The 20,141-nt window shown below is 43.0% G+C and overlaps 1 long non-coding RNA gene across 1 annotated transcript; it reads right to left on the bottom strand.

Annotated features, from left to right (window-relative positions):
- Positions 1 to 7,566: 7,566 nt before the first annotated feature.
- LOC143435392 (uncharacterized) lies at positions 7,567 to 16,807 on the bottom strand. The gene is made up of 3 exons (XR_013105636.1): positions 16,605 to 16,807; positions 10,972 to 11,060; positions 7,567 to 8,503 (listed from the first exon to the last, which is right to left on the bottom strand). It is a non-coding gene; the product is annotated as an uncharacterized LOC143435392 (long non-coding RNA).
- Between the last annotated feature and the right edge of the window lie 3,334 nt (positions 16,808 to 20,141).

Genomic DNA, 20,141 nt, shown 5'->3' with positions numbered 1-20,141 from the left:
CTCCAAAGATCATGAACCCGAAGAAATGCAAGACAAAGGATCCAAAAGTCTACTTGGAAAAGTTAACAATGACTCCAAGAAGATCAAGTAAGTGAGAGGATACAAATAGGAAATCAGTGCAGGATGCAGAGAAGAAATTTGGCAGCTTTGATGAGAAACTCAGTGACAAGTGAAATTCAACATGGAAACAGATTTTTAAGGGGAAAAAAAAAGAACAGACAATGGTAGCACACACCTTCTCTAAGTTTAAGAACAACGTGGTCTGCAAAGTTCATTTCAGGACAGCCAAGGCTACCTAGAGAAACACTGCCCCGGCCTGCGGGGGCTTTGACAGGGTACCCTAAGACAGAAGGGGGAGAGCATTCAGGAGACGAAAAGAACAAGACCAAGGAGCTGGGCGGTGGAGGTGCACGCCTTTAATCCCAGCACTTGGGAGGCAGAGGCAGGCGGATTTCTGAGTTCGAGGCCAGCCTGGTCTACAGAGGGAGTTCCAGGACAGCCAGGGCTACAGAGAAACCCTGTCTCAAAAAACCAAAAAACAAACAAACAAAAAAAAAAAGAACAAGACCAGGACAAGTTTTCTGATCAAGGTCCATCGAGCAGTATTTTCTTAGGCAATTTATACAGGCAGGGAAGGGGATAATGTGTTTGGGGGAATTTCATAGAAGCTGGGCATTCTGCCATGGCAGATATCTTGCAGCCCTGATGTTTTTGTCTGGCTCAGGGCACAGCAACCACTTCTTTCCTTAGGGCGCAGCGACCATTGGCCACCTGAGGAAAAACAAAACCTAAAACTATTCTTTCAAAATGGAGTCAGGTTGGCTCCCGGCAAAACCCTATCTTGTAAAACAAAAACAAAAAAGTATTAAGAGTGAAGATCTCAGTAAATCTGGGGCTTGAGAGATGGCTCAGCAGCTAAGAGTACTTGCCGCTCTTCCAAAGGAAGAGTAAGCTCAGGTCCAGTTATATCAGCACCCACAACAGGCAGCTCACAGTTGCCTCTGACTCTAGTTCCAGAGGACCTGGTGACATCTCCTGGCCTCTGTGAACATCCTCACACTCTCAGCATACACTCACTTAGATACGTACACATAAGAAAAAAAAATCAAGAAATCAAATAAAAGCCCGCAGTAGAAACAAAACTGGGGAAATCCTGTAGCTTGTCTTTGCTAATTGTGGGTTCTTCTTTTTCCCACCATTTATCCCCACACTATGGTTTCACTCCTAACACTAGATAGGGGAGGAAGGATGGGGTGGAGGTTGGGGGGGAGAGATCACTTTGTCTAATTTCTTTCCCTTTGCTTCTTCTTGAGCATGACTTATTAGCCAATGCTCCAGCCATGACCATCTTCCCTGAATGAACAACAATCCTGCCTCTGGGCCCCTAGCATTCATACACCTTCTGAAAAGTTCCCAGGATTCCAAATGTCACACAATCACAGAAACTATCTGCAGCTGGCAAAACCATGCGGTGGGTAGAGCACAAAGCAATAATCATAGCCAGCTGCTGGGAACAGTCTGAAGCAGCCCCCCATCTCTACAGCTGGGATTAAAACAAGAGCACATTCCTATGTTTCTATGTTTTTTTTTTTTTAATTCCAAAATTGCCACTATAAAATTCTAAATCAACCATCAATCTAAAAAATAAGAATCATTATGATTTTCATGAAAGTTGTCTTCTGACCTCCACCCACTCACTCAGTGGCACACACACTCATACACCCAGACTCACACAAACAAAGAGTGTGAAGGAAACTTTATTTTAAATAAATTTTTAGAATTATGTATTTTATGTGTTTGAGTGTTTTGCACACATGTATGTCTGTGCACCATGCCAGGTGCCTGTGAGGATCTGAAGAGGGCATCAGGTCCCCTGAAACTAGAGTTATGGATGGTTGTAAGTCACCATATAGGTGTTGGAAATCACCTGGGTCCTTTGGAAGAACCACAAGTTCTCTTAACCATGGAGCCATCTCTCCAGCCTAGAAACTGCTTTTTAAAAAGAACGAATATTTATAATTGATGGGAAAGACAAAGGACATATTGAAACACCTTATGAAAGCAACTACCTTATTTGTGTGTGTGTGTGTGTGTGTGTGTGTGTGTTTGAACAGAAAGAACCTACATAGGTGAAGCAATGCTTTTCCCAGAAGACATGGGTTAGACATATGTGGTACCATGTGTCTAGTATGCATGGATCCGAGGTTTGATAACCATCATGACACCCAGCATGATACCCAATCCTATTCCTGGAACCTAGCACCTAGCAGTTTTGCACTAATGAGCTCACTACTTCATAATCTCTAGAACCCGGTAGCATACAAAGATAAGTTGTGGCCTCCAGAGCCCCAAGGCTTCCAGCCACTAGGCTTGGGATTTTCTTTTCTTCAGAGAACCTTCTTACTAGAAAGTTGACTCAACTACCCAAATGTCTCTGCTGCATCTTGTAGCCTATGTTCTTTCTGAATGAAGGATAGACTCCCAGTTGCTCAGAGTGTAAATATGAAAAACCGAAGAGCCACAAGTATCCAAGAAAATAATCAGAAAGTGAGAAAGGCTAAGGTCAGAAACTGATCTGGGAGCAAAATGAGGTTAAACGAGGGTGCTGCCTTACACATTCAAAATGTTTTCAACTTAAAACGCGCATTACAACTAGACTGTTGATGGAATGAAGAAGTAAAATAAAGATAATTGCACACATGTAAGAAGTAAGAGGAGCTAGGAGCCAGGAGATGGCTCAGTCAATAAAGTGTCCAGAAAACATTAAGATGCCGCATTGGTGTACATCTCTGATCCCAGTGTTGGCAGAGACAGGAGGGTCTCTGGAGCTTTCTAGCCAGGCTTATTTGGCCAGTGTAGCCAAGTTAGTGAGCCTCGGGTTCAGTGAAAGATCTTATTTCCAAAAAGTAAGGTAAAGGTGCTTGCCACCAAGCCTGATGACCTGAACTCAGTCCCGAGAACCCATATGATAGAAGAAAATCAAATCTAAAAGTTGTCCTTTAGCCTTCAAAAGCATGCTGTTGAAAACACACACACACACACACTACCAAGCACATTAAAAAAAAAAAAAAAAAAAAAACATGGAAAGCTACTGAAAAAGACACCCAGGATCAATCCCTGGTCTCTATAAGTACATACAACACACACACACATGAATACAACATGGGAGCATACACACACATACATAAATATATAGACACATACATGCACACACACAAAACTTAGACAATGTCTTATGTGTTCCTTCTTAGGAAGTTCTTAAAGATACACATTTTAGTGTAATGTGTGCTCTAAGGCTGCTGAGAGAAAATATATGATATACAAAAAAAGAACTGATGGGACCCACAAGTCTATCTGGCAGAAGTCACATTGTTTGCCTGGTCATCAACTACAAGAAAGACACTGAGAATCCTGGGAAACACAGAAGCTTATACAGGATAGTCTTGTTCACACATGAAGTCTAGAACACATCAAGATTAGCAATAGGTTATATATTCAAAGAGAGAGTCTTGGCAGGTTTTGTTTTATTTTGTTCATACTTCTAGCATTCCTTTTTATTGATAATTAAATGTTGGTAATAATCATGTAAAAGAAAGAGAATGTAGAGCCTGTGAGATGGTAGTGTGGTAAAGGCACCTGGCTCCAAGACTTACAAACCTGGGTTCCTGGGATCTGCATGGTGGAAAAGGGGAATTTCTAAAAGTTGTCCTGCAGCCTCCGCACTAGCACCCTGGGGTGAAAACACACACACACACACACACACACACACACACACACACGACAAAATGTAAAAGAAAAATAAAAGAAACAGAATCTAAGCATAGTTTAAAATGTTTCTGTAGTACAAATTATAATAATGTGTACACTGTTGAAGAGTTTTCAAGTTTAAAACTTATTCTATGGGGCCAGAAATAGCGGAACATGCCTTTAATCCCAGCACTTGAGAGGCAGAGGCAGAGGAGGGAGATTTCTGTGAGTTCAAGGTCAGTCTGGTCTAATGAGTTGAGCCTCTGGCCAGTCAAAGCTAAATAGTAAAACCCTGTCTTAAAAAATAAAATAAAACAAAACAAAACTTAAAAAAATTGTCATATGTACAGTGGAGTCTAGAGCTGAAAGCTGAAGAAGGATTTACATCCAACAGAGTCAGGACAGAGAGTTAAAGTTAATGAATCATAAGATAGAAGTCTGAAATAGAAGTGTTATTTCAAACCACCGAAAAAAAGAGCTAAAAATAACTTCTAAAAAGAAGAAAAAGGCAATCATGTGAGCTAAACCATATTTTAGAACACAAAAAAATTATGATGTCTGCCTAAGCTAAGAATGATGATGTGGTATTTGATTCATGAGTTAATGTCAGGGGAGTAGAAACAGAAGCTTTGATCTTTCAGGAGAGGTTTAGGATAAAAAGGACTCAGGAGGTAGAATTTTTTTAAATCAAAAATTCAGCTATACTTCAATTTTAAATAATTTATGCAGGGGTACATGGGAAGGTTTGGAGGGAAGAAAGGGAAGGAGAGATGATGTAATTGCATTATAATCTCAACAAATTTTAAATTATCTAAAAAATTTACATGAATAATATTGCTAAAAATTTCCTTAAATGAGAAAAGGTTCAGTTGAAATATGTTTGCATTGTAGCAGCAAGGGGAGTTAAAGAGGAGACTTAAAATTGCTACTTTGTTGTTCAGAAATCATGCATTGTGACTATAGCTCTTGTTTTCTCCATATGTGAGAAACCAAACTGTAGCCGGATATCTTCCTACTACATTTGTATAAAGCTCACGATTGGGCTGTATGAGAGGTAGGTAGAGTGAGGAGTTGGGGAGGAAGAGGAGAAGGAAGAGGAGGATCGAGTAGGAGGGATGTAGAAGCCATGGAGAACCACGTGTGGGTTGATAACAATCCTGGGTAACGATTTATATCTTAAGGTTAGATACTGGGAAACAACTCTAATTGTGTGGGCAAATTGTTAACTGAGCATTACCAGATATATAAAGCCTTTGTATAATAATTAACCATTAGAGTCTCATTTCTACCAGGTACCACTTGAACAGCGGGATGATCTGGGCTCAACTGTGGAGACAGTGTGGTAGACTGGCAGAGCCATCTCCCACGCTGGCATCTCGTGGGTGCCAGGGTCAGTGTATCTGGCCAGTCAGAACCGAGCAGTGGTGAGAACATGCCACGGCTCATGGCCTCAGGCCTTGCCTAGTTGGGAACATGGCGGCCCCACCAAACAAGACAAATTGGGTGCCACCATTTTAATTTTAACCATAACACCAAACTTTATATTTTGCTGTATTTTCTCTATCAGCATTGTAGGTTTTGTCTTTTGTTTGCTTATTTATTTTTATGTGAATTACACATTCACATGAATGTATGTGTAATGCATACATGCAATACCTGAGGAGACCAGAAGAGGGCATAAGATCCTCTGGAACTGGAGTTACATAAAGTTGAAAGCCCCCATGTGGGTGCTGGGAATCAAACCCTAGTCCTCTGGAAGAGCATCCAATGCTCATATTTTTAACTGTTTAGTCCTCTCTCCAGCCTTTATTAGCACTAACTTTTGAAGAAACAGTGATAGTTTGATGTACTAACAAGAATTATAACCATACAAATACAGGGTATAAGTCTAGTGGAGAATATAGTGAAAATTTGGAAAAGTATCATTTTTGTGCTCCCTGGTAACTTCTTTATAATTGAGTAAGTGCTCCTGTTGCTTCCCTGCTTTCTTATCACATTAAACTATACAATAACATGGCCAGGCATGGTGGTGCATGATCTTAATATCAGCACTCAGGAAGCAGAAGCAAGCAGATCTCTATGAGTTTGAAGTCAGCCTGGGCTACATAGTAAGTTCCAGGCCAGTCTGGACTACATGAAAAAACCCTGTCTGGAAGAACTCAAAAGCAAACAACCCCCCCCCCCCCCAGCAAAAAAAAAAAAAAAAAAAAAAAAAAAAACCAACCAACCAACCAACCAAAAAAACTACAATAACATCAAACTTAGTGCTTTAACCACTTTTAGTGGTGACATTTGATGCAGCTAATCATACCCATGCTATAGCAGGCATCACCAGCTGCACTCCAGAGTCAGCTCATCTGAAACTGAACCATCATACCCTCTCAGATGAAGACTCCCTGTGGCAGCTGCTGCAGATGATCTCAGCTACTCTTAATTTCACTGTCTGCGTGCCTTATGCAAGAGACATCATACATACTTCGGGTGTCTGCTTTCTTTCGTCTAGCTTCTAGCTTCTAGCTTCTAGCTTCTAGCTTCTAGCTTCTAGCTTCTAGCACAATGCCTTCAAGATTCAGCCATGTAATACAAGCTGGCAGAATCCTGTTCCTTCTGCAGAAGCTACAGAGTATCAAACCCACAGTTTCCTAGATGGTAGCAAGTGGGTGACTATTGAGAAAGAGCCCTAGCCCACTTTTTCAAAAGTGTGAAACAAATTCTTAGTTGTTCAGGCTGGCCTCAGAGTAATGACTCTCCTGCCTCAGCCTCCTAAGTCTCATGTGTAGAACCATCACACCCAGACTCAGCTTTGGTTTTTTTTTTTTGTTTTTTTTTTTTTATTCATTCATTCATTTACTTATTTATTTTATGTATATGACAGTAGCTGTCTTCAGACACACCAGAAGAGGGCTTTGGATCCCATTACAGATGGTTGTGAGCCACCATGGTTGCTGGGAATTGAACTCAGGACCTTTGGAAGAGCAGTCAGTGCTCTTAACCACTGAGCCATCTCTCCAGCCCCAGACTCAGCTTTGTAAAGACTAAAGTGCATTCTGCTGCATGGACCTGTCATGTTTTTCTAATCCATCTGTCAATCACCTTTTCTCTAGCATACCTCATGCTGCTACCAGCTTGGGGATGCAAATATCTGTTCAGAGCCAGGCACGGTGGCACATACTACAACCTCAGTACTTCAAGATCATCCTTGACCACATAGCAAGTGCAAGGACAGTCTTCAACACATGAGGCCCTGTCTCAAAAGAGCAAACAAAAGATCTGTGTGAGTCCTTCATTTCAATTTATTAGATCCCAGACGTGCAATTTCTGGGTCATATGATACCTCTGTTAGATTTTTTTTTTTTTTTTTTTTTTTAAAGAGACCATCCTACATCCGTGATGAATGTAATACCTACAGTCCTCAGTGACGCACACGCTTACCCAGGATTTATCTTTGCCTTTATATCCACAGTCCTGATTGGTGTAAAGTGTATCTCACTGTGGTTTTGACTTGCATTTTCAGGACAATTAGTGGTTTAACATTTTTTCATGTGTTTATTGGCTACTGGCCTTTTGTTTGTTTTCTTTTAAGAACTACCCAAGGGCCTTCCTGATTCCCTGTTAAAGTAAGTTATTGAACATGTGGCACTCACCTTTAATACCAGCACTCAAGAGGCAGAGGCAGATGGATCTCTGAGTTCAGGGACGGCATCCTCTACAGAATGAGTTTTAGGACAGCCAGGGTTAATAGAGAAATGCTGTCTCAAACAAACAAACAAACAAACAACAAAAAAGAAAGAGAGAAAGAGTAATAGTGGGTTATGTTATCAAAGTTTATTATATACATGTGTGCAAATGTCATAAATGAAACTCATTATTTTGTGCAATTGATATACACTAATTAAAAAAAAAATACTGGTTGGGTATGACTTTGATTTCCAGCACTCAGGAGACAGAGGCTAGAACTCAGATCTCTCTGAGTTCGAGGCTAGCCTGGTCTACCTAATTAGTTACAGGAAAGCCAGAGTTAACTGATGAAACTCTGTATCAAGCACAAACAAACTTACATAAGGAATTACTGAAGTATTGATGAGCAGCGGCACTTGAAATGATACTTCCAGTCCCTTCCGTGCAGATCATCTCCACAGATTTGGTCCGGAAAATTTTTTTCTTGGCAACACACAGAAAAGAATTGAACTGGATGGAGTTCACATTCTACACTTTTAACGTTTTTGAGTCCATATAAGTAAAAGAAATAAAAGGGAGAGGAAGAGAACTGCTGGATTCGCTTACTGGGGGGGGAGGGGCATGGGGCCCTACAGTACAACCCCTGCTGGCCCACGGAGCCCTGGTTGGCCCAGAATTCCTGGCAATACTCCCATGACTTGGAAATCCCCAAGTGCATTGGGATTGCAGGCATGAGCCGCCATGCCCAGCAGAGGATTGGGACCTAACTTGATTTCAAAAACCTTTGAAGGTTTGATGGGCATGCATGCAGTATGAGCTTAAACTGGCGTGCAAGCCTTTTCAAAGTGATGGAATCTGGGGCTTTCCCAGAACATTTCACATTCTCTTTTCACAGAGATTAGAGGTTGTTCCCTAGGGCAGGGAGGTTAGCAGGAAAGGGGTTTCCAGAGGGCAGATACTCACTTACAAGTCACTGCTGCCTTCTAGCCTCCTCCAGCTGGCTGGCTGCTTGGTCCCCAGACCTGTCCCTAAACCAACCAGTTACGCAGCCTTTTAATTGTGAAGATACAGCGTGCTTCTGGAAGATCAAGACAGATCCACATGTACACGTAAGGGAATCTGTAGCATATTAAGAAAAACTGCAAGTCGCAGTGAAATAGATTCAATGTACTTTCCATTTTGAGGGAGGGGATGAGACAGGAATCTTGCTCCATAGGCCCTGCCTGGCCTCCAAAAAAGTCTCTCCCTAGCCGCTGAAGCTCGTGTAGTATAGGTGTGCACCACCACGGATACATTTATGTCTTGTAAAATTGTACTTGTGTGTACATCGTTTAAAAATGAATGAATAACTAGAATCTCTTTTGAATACATAAAATGAGCCCTCCACACGTACAATTTACACGCATGGTTTTGGCTGGGGAGTGACCCTAAGGCCTCACTCATGTCTGTTAGGCAACCATCTACCTAGATTCCCCTTTTTAATTTTTTTTTTTTTTTAAATCTCTCTGGGATTTCAGGGGCATGTTCTGATACCCATGAGTGTGGTCTTCGAAGGGCACTCAGCTCCCCTCTGCCTGACCGAGGCTGGGTGGAGTTAGGGCATGTCTCCCTGCGTGCCTTTTCCTGGAGTTTCCCCTTGCAGACTGAGGAGGACTGAGGGGGCAGGCCCCTCCTTCCTTACTTTCTATGTCATCCCTTGGATTCCCAGGCCTCCCAAGGTAGCCCGGGGTATGAAGAGGCAAAAGAATACATTACGGAAGGAGACTTAAGTAAACTGAAAGCTCAGATCGGATCGTCTAAACTTCAAAAGATGGATTCTAAAGACAGAGACTGTTTCTTGGGAGAGAGCCCTCAGTGGGTGCCTGCCCCTCCTGTCCCTTGTAAGGTTCCCTCAGTGGGTAACTCTCAGGTACCTTACAACCTCTCAGTGAACCTCTCAGTGGGTATTCCTTGCCGCCTGTCTCCCCTAGCATTTCCTGCTACCTCACAGAACAGAGCTTGCATTTCCCTCTCTCCCTGGAGAGCCCATGGGACCCCACTGCTCTGTGAAATTACAACTTCTTTCCATTCTAGGAAAAGCATTAAAATCTGTGGTCTTAAGGACAGAGGAAGGAAAGGAAGTCTCAGAATTGAGCAGAAAAAGAGCACGGCAAAGGCTTTATGAACACTGTGGGGAACCTCCGTGGGAGAAGGGGGAAGAGATCAGACCCGGGCTTTCAGCTTCTTGCATATGTGTAAGAAGTATTAATTCATTTCCCCCTCTGTACACAGCATAAAATAGAGGCTGCTATAGTTAGCTCCAGAATGTTCTGCAAAGGCAGGGATGTTGAAGGTTTAGGCTCCAGTCTGTGGCTTTGCAGGGAGGGCATAGAACTACTTGGAAGAGGGGCCTGGCCAGGGGAAGTAGGCTTTACAACACTGGAATTCTGGTCCCTTCCTCTCTTACTTCCTGGACACTGAGTGACAGTCCCCTAGCACGAACTCCCACCCTGGTACACTACTGACAGCGTGGTGTGATGGAGCTAAGCAGTCCGGATGGGGCATCTCAAGCTGCCTCAATAAACCTCATCTTCTCAAAAGTTGATTATCTGGAGTCTTTATTTAGTCACATGACAGGAAGCTGACTGACACAGACTCTCAGTCTGCTAAAATGAGCCCATAGACATATGCATGAAGTTTTTTAGTACTTTTTTTCTTTCTTTCTTTTTTTTCCTTGAGACATTGTGAGCTGCCAGCAACAAGGAATGCTTCAAACTTGAGCCGTTTCTGCCCAGCTTAGAGCTGTGCTGGCTTCTAACCACAAGGAATGCTTCAAACTTGAGCCGTTTCTGCCCAGCTTAGAGCTGTGCTGGCTTCTAACCACTTCAAACGCACAGTGGAGTGCCCAAAGCAACTTAACCTTGCTGGTTGTAGAAGTCTGCAAAACCCAGCAGTGACTAGAGCCCTCTGAGCACAAACAACATCCTGTAAAAAATGGAGTCAGCTGGCCTGAGAGTGGGCAGATCACACAGGAAGACACTTAACAACCAAAGTTCACTTTCTATAAAGTGGAATTATATTTGGATTAAAAAGAAAAAACTGCCAGGCAGTGGTGGCACATGCCTTTAATCCCAGCACTTGGGAGGCAGAGGCAGGTGGATTTCTGAGTTCAAGGCCAGCCTGGCCTATGGAGTGAGTTTCAGGACAGCCAAGGCTATACAGAGAAACCCTGTCTCGAAAAACCAAAAGACAAAAACAAACAAACAAACAAAAAACAACCCCCCCCCAAACCAAACCAAACCAAAATAAAAAACCAAACTTATAAGGGCTGGAGAGATGGCTCAGTGGTTAAGAGCACTGGCTGCTCTTCCAGAGGACCCAGGTTTGATCCCATAACCCAAAAGCCTTTGTAATTCCAGTTCTAAGGGATCTTGTGCCCTTTCCTAGCCTCCTTAGTTACCAGGCATACACATGGCATGCAGATAAACAAATAGGCAAAACACCCACACAGATAAAATAATTTTTAAAAATTAAAAGCAGCAATCAGCCAGGCATGATGATACTCACCTTTAGTCCTAGCACTCATGAGGCAGACGAAGTAGTGATCTCTGAGTCCACCGAGGCTGCACCCTAACTCAGAACACACCAAGACAATCCTAAGAAACAAAAACACCTCCAACAATAAGACCAGAGTATTAAATGACAATCAGGGTTTTTTTTTTTTTTTTTTTTTTTTTTTTTTTTTGTACTTAAAGATTGTAATAATAATTACTTTGGGAGGCATTAGAGAGTTCTGTATCCCTATGTAAGTAAACCAAAACTCAACTCAATGTTAATGGTAGTATTCTAGGCAATTGCATAACCCTTAACTAGTGCCTTACGGAAGACTTGCACTTAACCTTTCAGATTAACCTAATTAATTAACCACTAATTAAACTCTACCTAGAGACTTTCCAGTAAAGATTCACTGAGTCACTGCTTTAAAAAGCTAAATTGTTTCCAACAACTCATTGTATGTCTGCCTTGGTTACTTTACTGTTGCTGTGATAAAATATTCTGACAAGAGCAACAGTTTATCTGATGGATGAAGTCAAGGCTTCAGGATCTTGAAGCAGTTAGTCACACTGTGATTACAGTAAGTAAGCAGAATGAGAAACACTTGATTTCTCTCTTATATTCAATCTAGGATCCCGGCCCAGGGAATTGTTCCATCCACAAGGGGCAGGTCTTCCCGCCTTGATTTACTCAACTGTGTGTGAGGTATGTGCAGCAAATAAAACTGCATAAATTACTATTCTGTTAGGGAGGGAAGGTTTTATTGTGGGTAAGACAGAGAACATCCAGAGACATCTGGAAGAGTACAGAGCAGAGACAAAGCAAAACAGGCTGGGTATGGCTAGGTCTATCTGCAAGAGAAGCAAAAGGAGTGGGAGAGAATAGTAGAGACAGCAAGAGATAGAGAACAGCAAGAGACAGCAGAAGTGGGAGAGAAAGAACCAGAAAATAGGGAACATGAGGACTGCAAGAGAGAAAATAGGAAGAATAACAAGAGATGGCAGAAACAGCGTGGGCAGGGGGACCTTGAATTATACAGAGAAGGTATTATATAGGGAGAAGGGAAGCCTGGGGAGGTAAGAAGGACCAGAATGCTAATGTGATGCTTTGGGATATAGCAACTGAGGGAGCCTGCAGGCCAGCATAGGCTTTGATATGCAGCCATGTTCCTTCTGCCAGAGCACGGGAAATGACTCCTTTTGAGGGAAGGAAGTCTATTTCTCAGGATCCTGAGAAATGCTGGATTTTATGTAACTGCCAGAAATCCGTCTATAGTTCAGCTTGAGCTCATTTCTAGACATCTAGACATCTGGATTGCCTGCGAGCACACATTCTAGCCTTTTGTTGATGACAAGGTATGCTGTAGTTGCTTCGTCAAAGCTACATTATGGGCCTAGAGGCCGGAATGTCAGTCAAAGGCTGGGAGGGGAATGTCAGAGATTTGGGAAATTCCATCTGAAACACCTAGTTCACTGACCAAACCTAACAAGACAGGGAACCAATCGGATTGGCTGGATTGGTTAGGATCGACTTTCAGTAAATTCAAGGATCACAAGAGCTATCGAGATACAAGCCATTTTGGATCACTTTACCCCAAAGTGTCCCAGTTGATTCCTGGATGGTGTTTGTTGACTGAGAGGGAATCTGTGGCAGACGTAGACTGAGACAGAAGGTGTTCATATGATCACTGTCTACAATCTGCACTAAAATCCCCATGTAGAAACCTTCATAGACTTTAAACTCTTTCTTTTTATCTGGAAAGATCCAGTTGTTTACCATGAGACACATGTTTGGTTACTGAGAGCAGTCACTGAAAAACAGGTTTTTTTATTTTAATTTTAAAAAAAGATTTACTTATTTATGTATTTTATGTATATGGGTACTTTGCATGTACATCTGCATACCAGAAGATAGCATCAGACAGTTGGAAGCTCCCATGTGGGTGCTGGGAATTGAACTCAGGACCTTTGGAAGAGCAGTACATGCTCTTAGCCACTGAGCCATCTTTTCATCCCCTAACAACTTTTTTTTTTTTTTTTAAATAAAGGAATAGTAAAAAGTTTTAGTCAATAACAACAGCATGGTAGCTTGTGTTTGTCTTTCATTGAAACTTGTGGGTTTCCTTTCTTATGAAGCCTGTCAGCAATGTAAACCTGTCCTCAAATCTGCCTTTCTCAGCAGGTAACCTGGTGGGTCCAAGGAAAAGCAAGGGCTGATTTTTACAAATGAGACCAATTCAGGCTAGCAGGTAATTGTGTCAGTTTTGATGTCTTTTCATTTAAGAAACTCAGTCATTTAAACTCTCTTAAAAAGTTTTTAAAATCTGTATCATCAGCAAGCAACATGTACATCTCTTGGATCCAACGTTCCTATAAATCTGGACTGTTTTAAAGGTGAAAGCAGAGTTTCTGGCTATGAATCTCCTAAAATCATGGTGGGGGGGGGAGGCAGGGGATAGTCGGACGGTGGTCAGAGGGTGGTCAGAGGGTGGTCGAAGAGTTATCAGAAGAGGGTTAGAAGGGGGTCAGAGGATGGTCTTAGGGTGGTCGGAGGCTGGTGGCAGGATGCTCTAGATCTTACCAGGTTGACAACTGAGATTAACCATCACATTGTCAAAATGGGATTTTGAATGTTCCCTAGCACAGAGAAATGATATATGTTTGGGGTGATGGACATGCCAATTAATTTAATTTAATCTTATTATACAATGTAATATACATATAATGAAATGTTAGGCTGTAACCCATAGGTATGTATAATTATGTATCAACTAAAAATAACAGGGCTGAGGAGAGAAAAATAGTTCAGAGGTAGAATGTGTGTGTGGTATTGTGAGTCCTGTGTTCTGTTCCCAGCACTGCAATCAGTCAACCAATCAATCAATCAATCAGTCAGTCAATCAATCAATATTTATCTATGAAGAGGCACTTACATCCCACAGAGAAGGAAGTCTCTATGAAGAACTAAGACTGTAATCCATAAACAAAGGAGAGAGGCATCAGAGCAAGCTAGCCCTACTGACAACATGTCTTAGTTTTATTATTTCCAGAATAGTAAGAGAAAATTAACTTAAAAAAATTTTTTTTTAAATTTATTCATCATTGCTCTTTCCAGACACACCAGAAGAGGGAATCAGACCCCATTGCAGACCTCAGAAATGAACTCTTATTGTTTAAAGAACAACAAAAAAGTGTTTTGTTTTGTTTGAGGGGGGTTCATTTTTATCGTTGTTGTTTTTGGTTCTTTGAAACAGGGTTTCTCTGTGTAGCCCTGGCTGTCCAGGAACTCACTCTGTAGACCAGGCTAGTCTCGAACTCAGAGATGTATCTTTTTCTGCCTCCCAAGTGCTGGGATTAAAAGCATGTGCCACCACCCAAAAAAGTTTAAAATACCCCAGTTTATCTGGAGCTTAGGGCTGGAGAGATGGCTCCATGGTTAAGAGCACTGACTGCTCTTCCAGAGGTCCTGAGATCAATTCCCAGCAACCACATGGTGGCTCACAACTATCTGTAATGGGATCTGATGCCCTCTTCTGATGTGTCTGAAGACAGCTACAGTGTACTCATATAAATAAAATAAGTAAATCTGTTTTTGTTTTTTTTTAAAGAGGTCTTCTGTTATAGCTGATCACTAGGGCATAGCAGCACACACTGGCAGTCCACGCACTTGGAGGCTAAATAGGATGTTCCTAGTGTGAACCTTGTCTGGCTACACTGAGTTCAAAGCTAGTCAAGGCTACACAGATGACCTCATCTAAAAAGCAAAACAATCAACCAGCAACAAAATCCGGGAGAGAAGAAAGTCAGTGAATATTTGGGAGGTACTTGCATCCATGCTCAGGGTGATTGATACATGGCCAGTACCACACCACAGAGCTGGCTCCCAGCCATTTAGATGCTTCATCTAAATGTTTATACCAACTTTTGTTCTGGGCTCAGGCCAGCTCAGAGCAATCGTCTCATCACTCAGCCCCTGACTGTCTCCACTGCACTCCCCAGCACTGTGTTCACACTGGAACATGTGTGCCGTCAGATGCATTGTCATGACCATAATTGAGGCCACATGTTGCTAGTGTTTCCATTTGCCCTTGGAGAAGGAATCCTTGTGCCTTTTGATGAGACAGCCAATAGTACCTTTTCCATGCCAGAGCCTGCCAGAGAAAATTCTTCCCAAGATTTAAGACAATTTCAAATAGAAGCCATCCAGTAAGACATTACTAGGGTCTAGCAGTGGACTCTGCCCTCGCGTACTCAGCACGCATTTGAGAAGCATGTGGTTCCTTTCCAGCTAGCCAGCTCACACATCCCTCCCCCTTCAAGGGAAACATTGTAACCTTTGGTTTGCAAAATACTCAGACACTGTGAACAGCCCAAGTCCCTGCAGCAATTAAGAGGAAACCAGAGACTTTTAGTAATGGCCTCATCAGGAACCCAGGGGCCTCTTCACAGCTGGTCTGGACAGGGACAGCCCTGGAGGGAAGTCATTATTGAATGAGTAGTGTCCACCTGATGGCCATTTCCTTTTGTCCTTTTTCTCTTTGTATTTCTGGGGGACCCAATGCTGTGCTTCTGAGCTACATCTCAGTTTAGGGCTACTGTCCTGTGAGATCATAGCACAATACGTGCTGAACTTGGTACCAGTTTTGATGTAGTCATTTAGAAGGCATTTCAGGCACAGGGAGTCCCTGTATGTATGGGGACCAGAAGTAGCTCTTATCTCCAGAGCATGAGGCAGGACTCTGGAAAGTAAGCCATGGAGGTGAATGAAAGAGGCAGCCACAGAGGGTTTTATGAGCTCTGTGTTTGATCCTCTGAGAAGAAAATGGGAAGTAGTGTGTGTGTGTTTGTGCACATGTGTGTGCATGCGTATCTATCTATCTATCTATCTATCTATCTATCTATCTATGTTGCTCACCTAATTTTTCTATTGATGTGATAAAAACAGTAAGTTGGATACGAAAGGGTCTATTTAGCTTATACTTGTCATCATTGAGGGAACTCAAGGCAAAAACTTACATGCAGGAACCACAAAGGAACACTGCTTTCTAGCTCACTCACAGGCTTGTGTTTAACTAGCTTTTTAAATATAGCCCAGAACCATCTGTCCAGGTATGGTCCTGTCCACAATGGGCTTGGTCCTCCTGCATCAACTAATAATCAAGAAAATCCCCCACAGAAGTGCTCACAGACCAATCTGATCGAGGCTATTCCTTAATGAAGGGTTTCTTCTAGATGAACCAGACTCTTGACAGTTAATGCTAAATAGGGCTGATGCCCAGGCTGGCCCCAAACTGCTGGATTCAGTCTTCCTGGAATTGGTGAGGCGGCTCAGTAGGTAAAGAGCTTGCATGGGGGACCTAAGTTCAGATCCCTAGCACCCACATAAAAGCAAGGCCACACATACTTGTAACTCCAGGTCTGGAGAGTGGAGACAGGAAGATCCCAGGAGTTCACTGGCTAGCCTAGTATCCTCAATCAGTGAAGGACAGACTCAGAAAATAAAGTAGGAAAGTCATAGAGGAAGTCAGAAATGTCTTCCTCTGACCCTTGAGAGGTGCATGAATGTACAGGTCAACATAGATATCTCACACTAATAACACACACACACACACACACACACACACACACACACACAAATGTAAATACCTCAGAACAAACAATCAGACGCCATGCTTCCTGCTTGATGGGTGCAGGTGCCTGTTCATATACGTGCTCCAGTGTGTATGGAGGCTAGAGGTCAACTTCAGATGTCTTTCTTCAGGAGCACCTTGCTTTTTCAACAACTCTTTACACTTGTTAATGGGTGGATGGATTATGGGTGTGTGTAGGTCAGAGGACAACTCTCAAGGGTTGGTTCTCAGCTTCGCTGTGTCATCTAGCTGGCTCCACCTTGGTTTTTGATGGAGTCAGTGAGGGAGGTTGGCTGCCCAGTTAGCCTTAGGGATTTGTCTGTCTCCATTCTCCTCATCTCTGGGGTAATGAGGGAGCCCTACCTTGCACACTTTTTATGTGAGTGTTAGGGATCAAACTGTCTCCATGCTTCTGTGATGTGAGCATTTTACTGACTGAGCTTTCATGAAAATTAATATGCTTCTGCTATGAAAAATTACCCAGGAACTCCCAGAAGTGCTAAGCACTATGTGTTTCCTGCTAATGGAATCCAGACCAATGGTCGGGTGCCGGGCGGTGGTGGCGCACGCCTTTAATCCCAGCACTTGGGAGGCAGAGGCAGGTGGATTTCTGAGTTTGTAGGCCAGCCTGGTCTACAGAGTGAGTTCCAGGACAGCCAGGGCTACACAGAGAAACCCTGTCTCAAAAAAAAAAAAAAAAAAAAAAAAAAAAAAAAAAAAAAAAAAAAACCACCAACAACAAAACAAACAAACAAAAAAACAAAACCAGACCAATGGTCGGAAGATGCCCAGGCTCCTGGAAGGTAACCTGGCCTGGAAGAATGCCCCCAACTCAGTGGCAGGTCTGCTGAAGGTGACAGGTACATATATCCAGTATGAAAGCACTGGGTTGGACTTTACCATGTGGGAAACAGTTGTATAGAGGCTTGGGTACAAGCCTGCACGGACCCTATAACACTGAGGTAATCTTTTCATCTTATAGCTATAGTTAGACTTGGCAGAGACAAAATGTCTAGAATATGTTATCTCTTAGGGTTTGGACAATCAACATTAACTGAAATTTCTCAAGAACCAATAGGATTGTGGTAAGAAAGTCCCCGTTGGCCCATGCAGGCACAGGCATGCACACTGGGGCTGAGGAGAATTCTGGAATCAAGGTGGGTCTGCATGCCTCAGTGAAGGAGACCAGAAGTGGCTCCACCTTGTCTGTGACTGGGCTGTGTCCTCTGTTTCTCACACTCTTTAGCGTTTCTTCCCATCACAGCTGTGTACAGCCCATCTGCCCCACCCACCCAAGCCCTGTGTAATTAGAATGGTTTAGCCAAGTTCCTACTCAGGCTGCTTACTGAGAGACTATCCCTCCCTGACCTTCCCTTGTTTGTGCCCAGCCTTGTCATCAGCCCAGCCTCTGGTGTTTGCTCCCAACACCTCTCCTCCCTGGCCCTGCTACTTTCTTCACCCCTCTATGGGGTTTGGTTATATCCCTAGGACTCATAGAAATTAATACAAAACCCAAAACTAACCAACCAAACAAACCTGGGTGTGGTGGCCCAGTCAACTCAGCACTGAGGAGGGAGAGGTGGTCTCAGAGGCTCTCTGGCCACCTGGAAACTTTGTCTCAAAAAACAATATATATGGCTTCTGAAGAATGACACCAAAGGTGTCTTTTGGCCACCACACATATGCACACACATATACACAGTACACACATATATGTACACATATATACACAACACACATATATACACACACACATGTACATACATACACATAGCACACACATATATGAACACACATATATGTATACACATATGCACACACATATATGCACACACATGCACATACATACAGCACACACAGCACACACATATATGCACACACATGTATGCACACACACAACACACATACACACAGCACACACATATGCACAACACATACACAATAAAACAAATGAGAGGAAAGAAAAGAAGCATGTAGGTGTTATCACTAACACCATGTTAGGAAGTTAGGAGGAAAAAGCAAGTTAGGAGGAAAGGGTTTACTTGGCTTACATTTCCACATCACTGGTCATCATCAAAGGAAGTCAGGAGAGGAACTTAAGCAGGGCAGGAACTTGGAGGCAGGAGCTGATGCAGAGGCCATGGAGGGATGCTGCTTACTGGTTTGCATAATCCGCTTTCTTATAAAACCCAGGACCACCAGCCCAGGGATGGCACCACCCACAAGAGTGGGCCCTCCCCATTAACCACTAATTAAGAAAATGTACTACAGGCTTGCCTACAATCCCAATCTTAGAAAGGCATTTTTTTTTTTCAGTTGGGGTTCCCATTTCTCATATGACTAGCTATGACAAGTTGACATAAAACTAGCCAGCACAGGTATGGAGACAATACACACAGGGCATACCATCACTGACTTGTGAATGATGGAAGAGATAGCCTACCCAGGATGCAGTTGGCATGGATAAACTCTGAGATTCAGGAGAGGTTGCCCTCCTTCAGTTCCCGGGCCCGTGGAAGGTGTGTATGTTCTGCAGGTGCTGTCTCTGCTCCCCTGGAGGTGGGTCCCTATTGCAGGCTTGGCTGCTTATAGCTCCAGCAGGAAGATCAGTATTTGAAAGCAACTGAAATTATGGGTAGTATTATTTCCTATCTATCTATATAACTCATTAACAGAATCAAAAGAATCAAATATTGAATAAGAAACAATTTCTCCCTTTCTCCCATGTTCGTGGATGTTCTGCTGTTTATTCAGAAATCAAAGACAGCAGGCGGCTGAACAGGACATGGCTGTTTGGAGACCAGCATGCTGGGGAAGGCCCCTCTCTCACAGCCCAGAAGGTGGTTGCTCTGCTGTCCAAATGTCACCAGAATCGCTGAATAGCTGCACTCTTGGACTGTGGTCAGCGGTCCTCGTCAGCTGGAGGGCGTATTCTTTAAGGAGTCACATCAGCTTTGTTTTGTTGTCTCTGTCATTGTTTTGGAGATGCAGAGCATGAACATGCTTGGCCCCCTGCTGTGTGGCTGCAGGAGTGGAGCCAGGATGTGGACTGAAGCCTGGAGGAGCTTCACCACACTCTTGTGCAAAAAGATCCCTGGGAGGAAATCTGGAAAGTCTATTCAAAACAGTTCACAAATGAGAGCTGCAAACTCTTTGCAGGGCAGGTTTACCCTAATAAATGATTAGTTGTGTTAACATGACCCCTCAGTACTTCCTTCCATGCTGGAAGCCCTGGCCCGAGGCCTGGAGGCCTGGTTATCAGGACAGGAGGATGGGGGCCATAGAAAGGCTGAGGGAAGCACTAGTTTCACACATCACAAGCATCGCTAACATATGCAAACCTGGGCTAGTGTTTTATGTGATTAAAAATAGTCTTCTTTAAAAATACATTCCCCACCTCCACTCCTTCACACGTTCTCTCTCTCTCTCTCTCTCTCTCTCTCTCTCTCTCTCTCTCTCTCTCTCTTGTTTTTCAAGACAGGGTTCTTCCATGTAGCTCTTTTTTTTTTTTGGTTTTTCGAGACAGGGTTTCTCTGTGTAGTCCTGGCTGTCC

The sequence above is a fragment of the Arvicanthis niloticus genome, chromosome 21, assembly GCF_011762505.2.
Source record: "Arvicanthis niloticus isolate mArvNil1 chromosome 21, mArvNil1.pat.X, whole genome shotgun sequence".
In the NCBI taxonomy this organism is placed as follows: domain Eukaryota; kingdom Metazoa; phylum Chordata; class Mammalia; order Rodentia; family Muridae; genus Arvicanthis; species Arvicanthis niloticus.
This window is presented reverse-complemented; position numbering and strand designations above follow the sequence as displayed.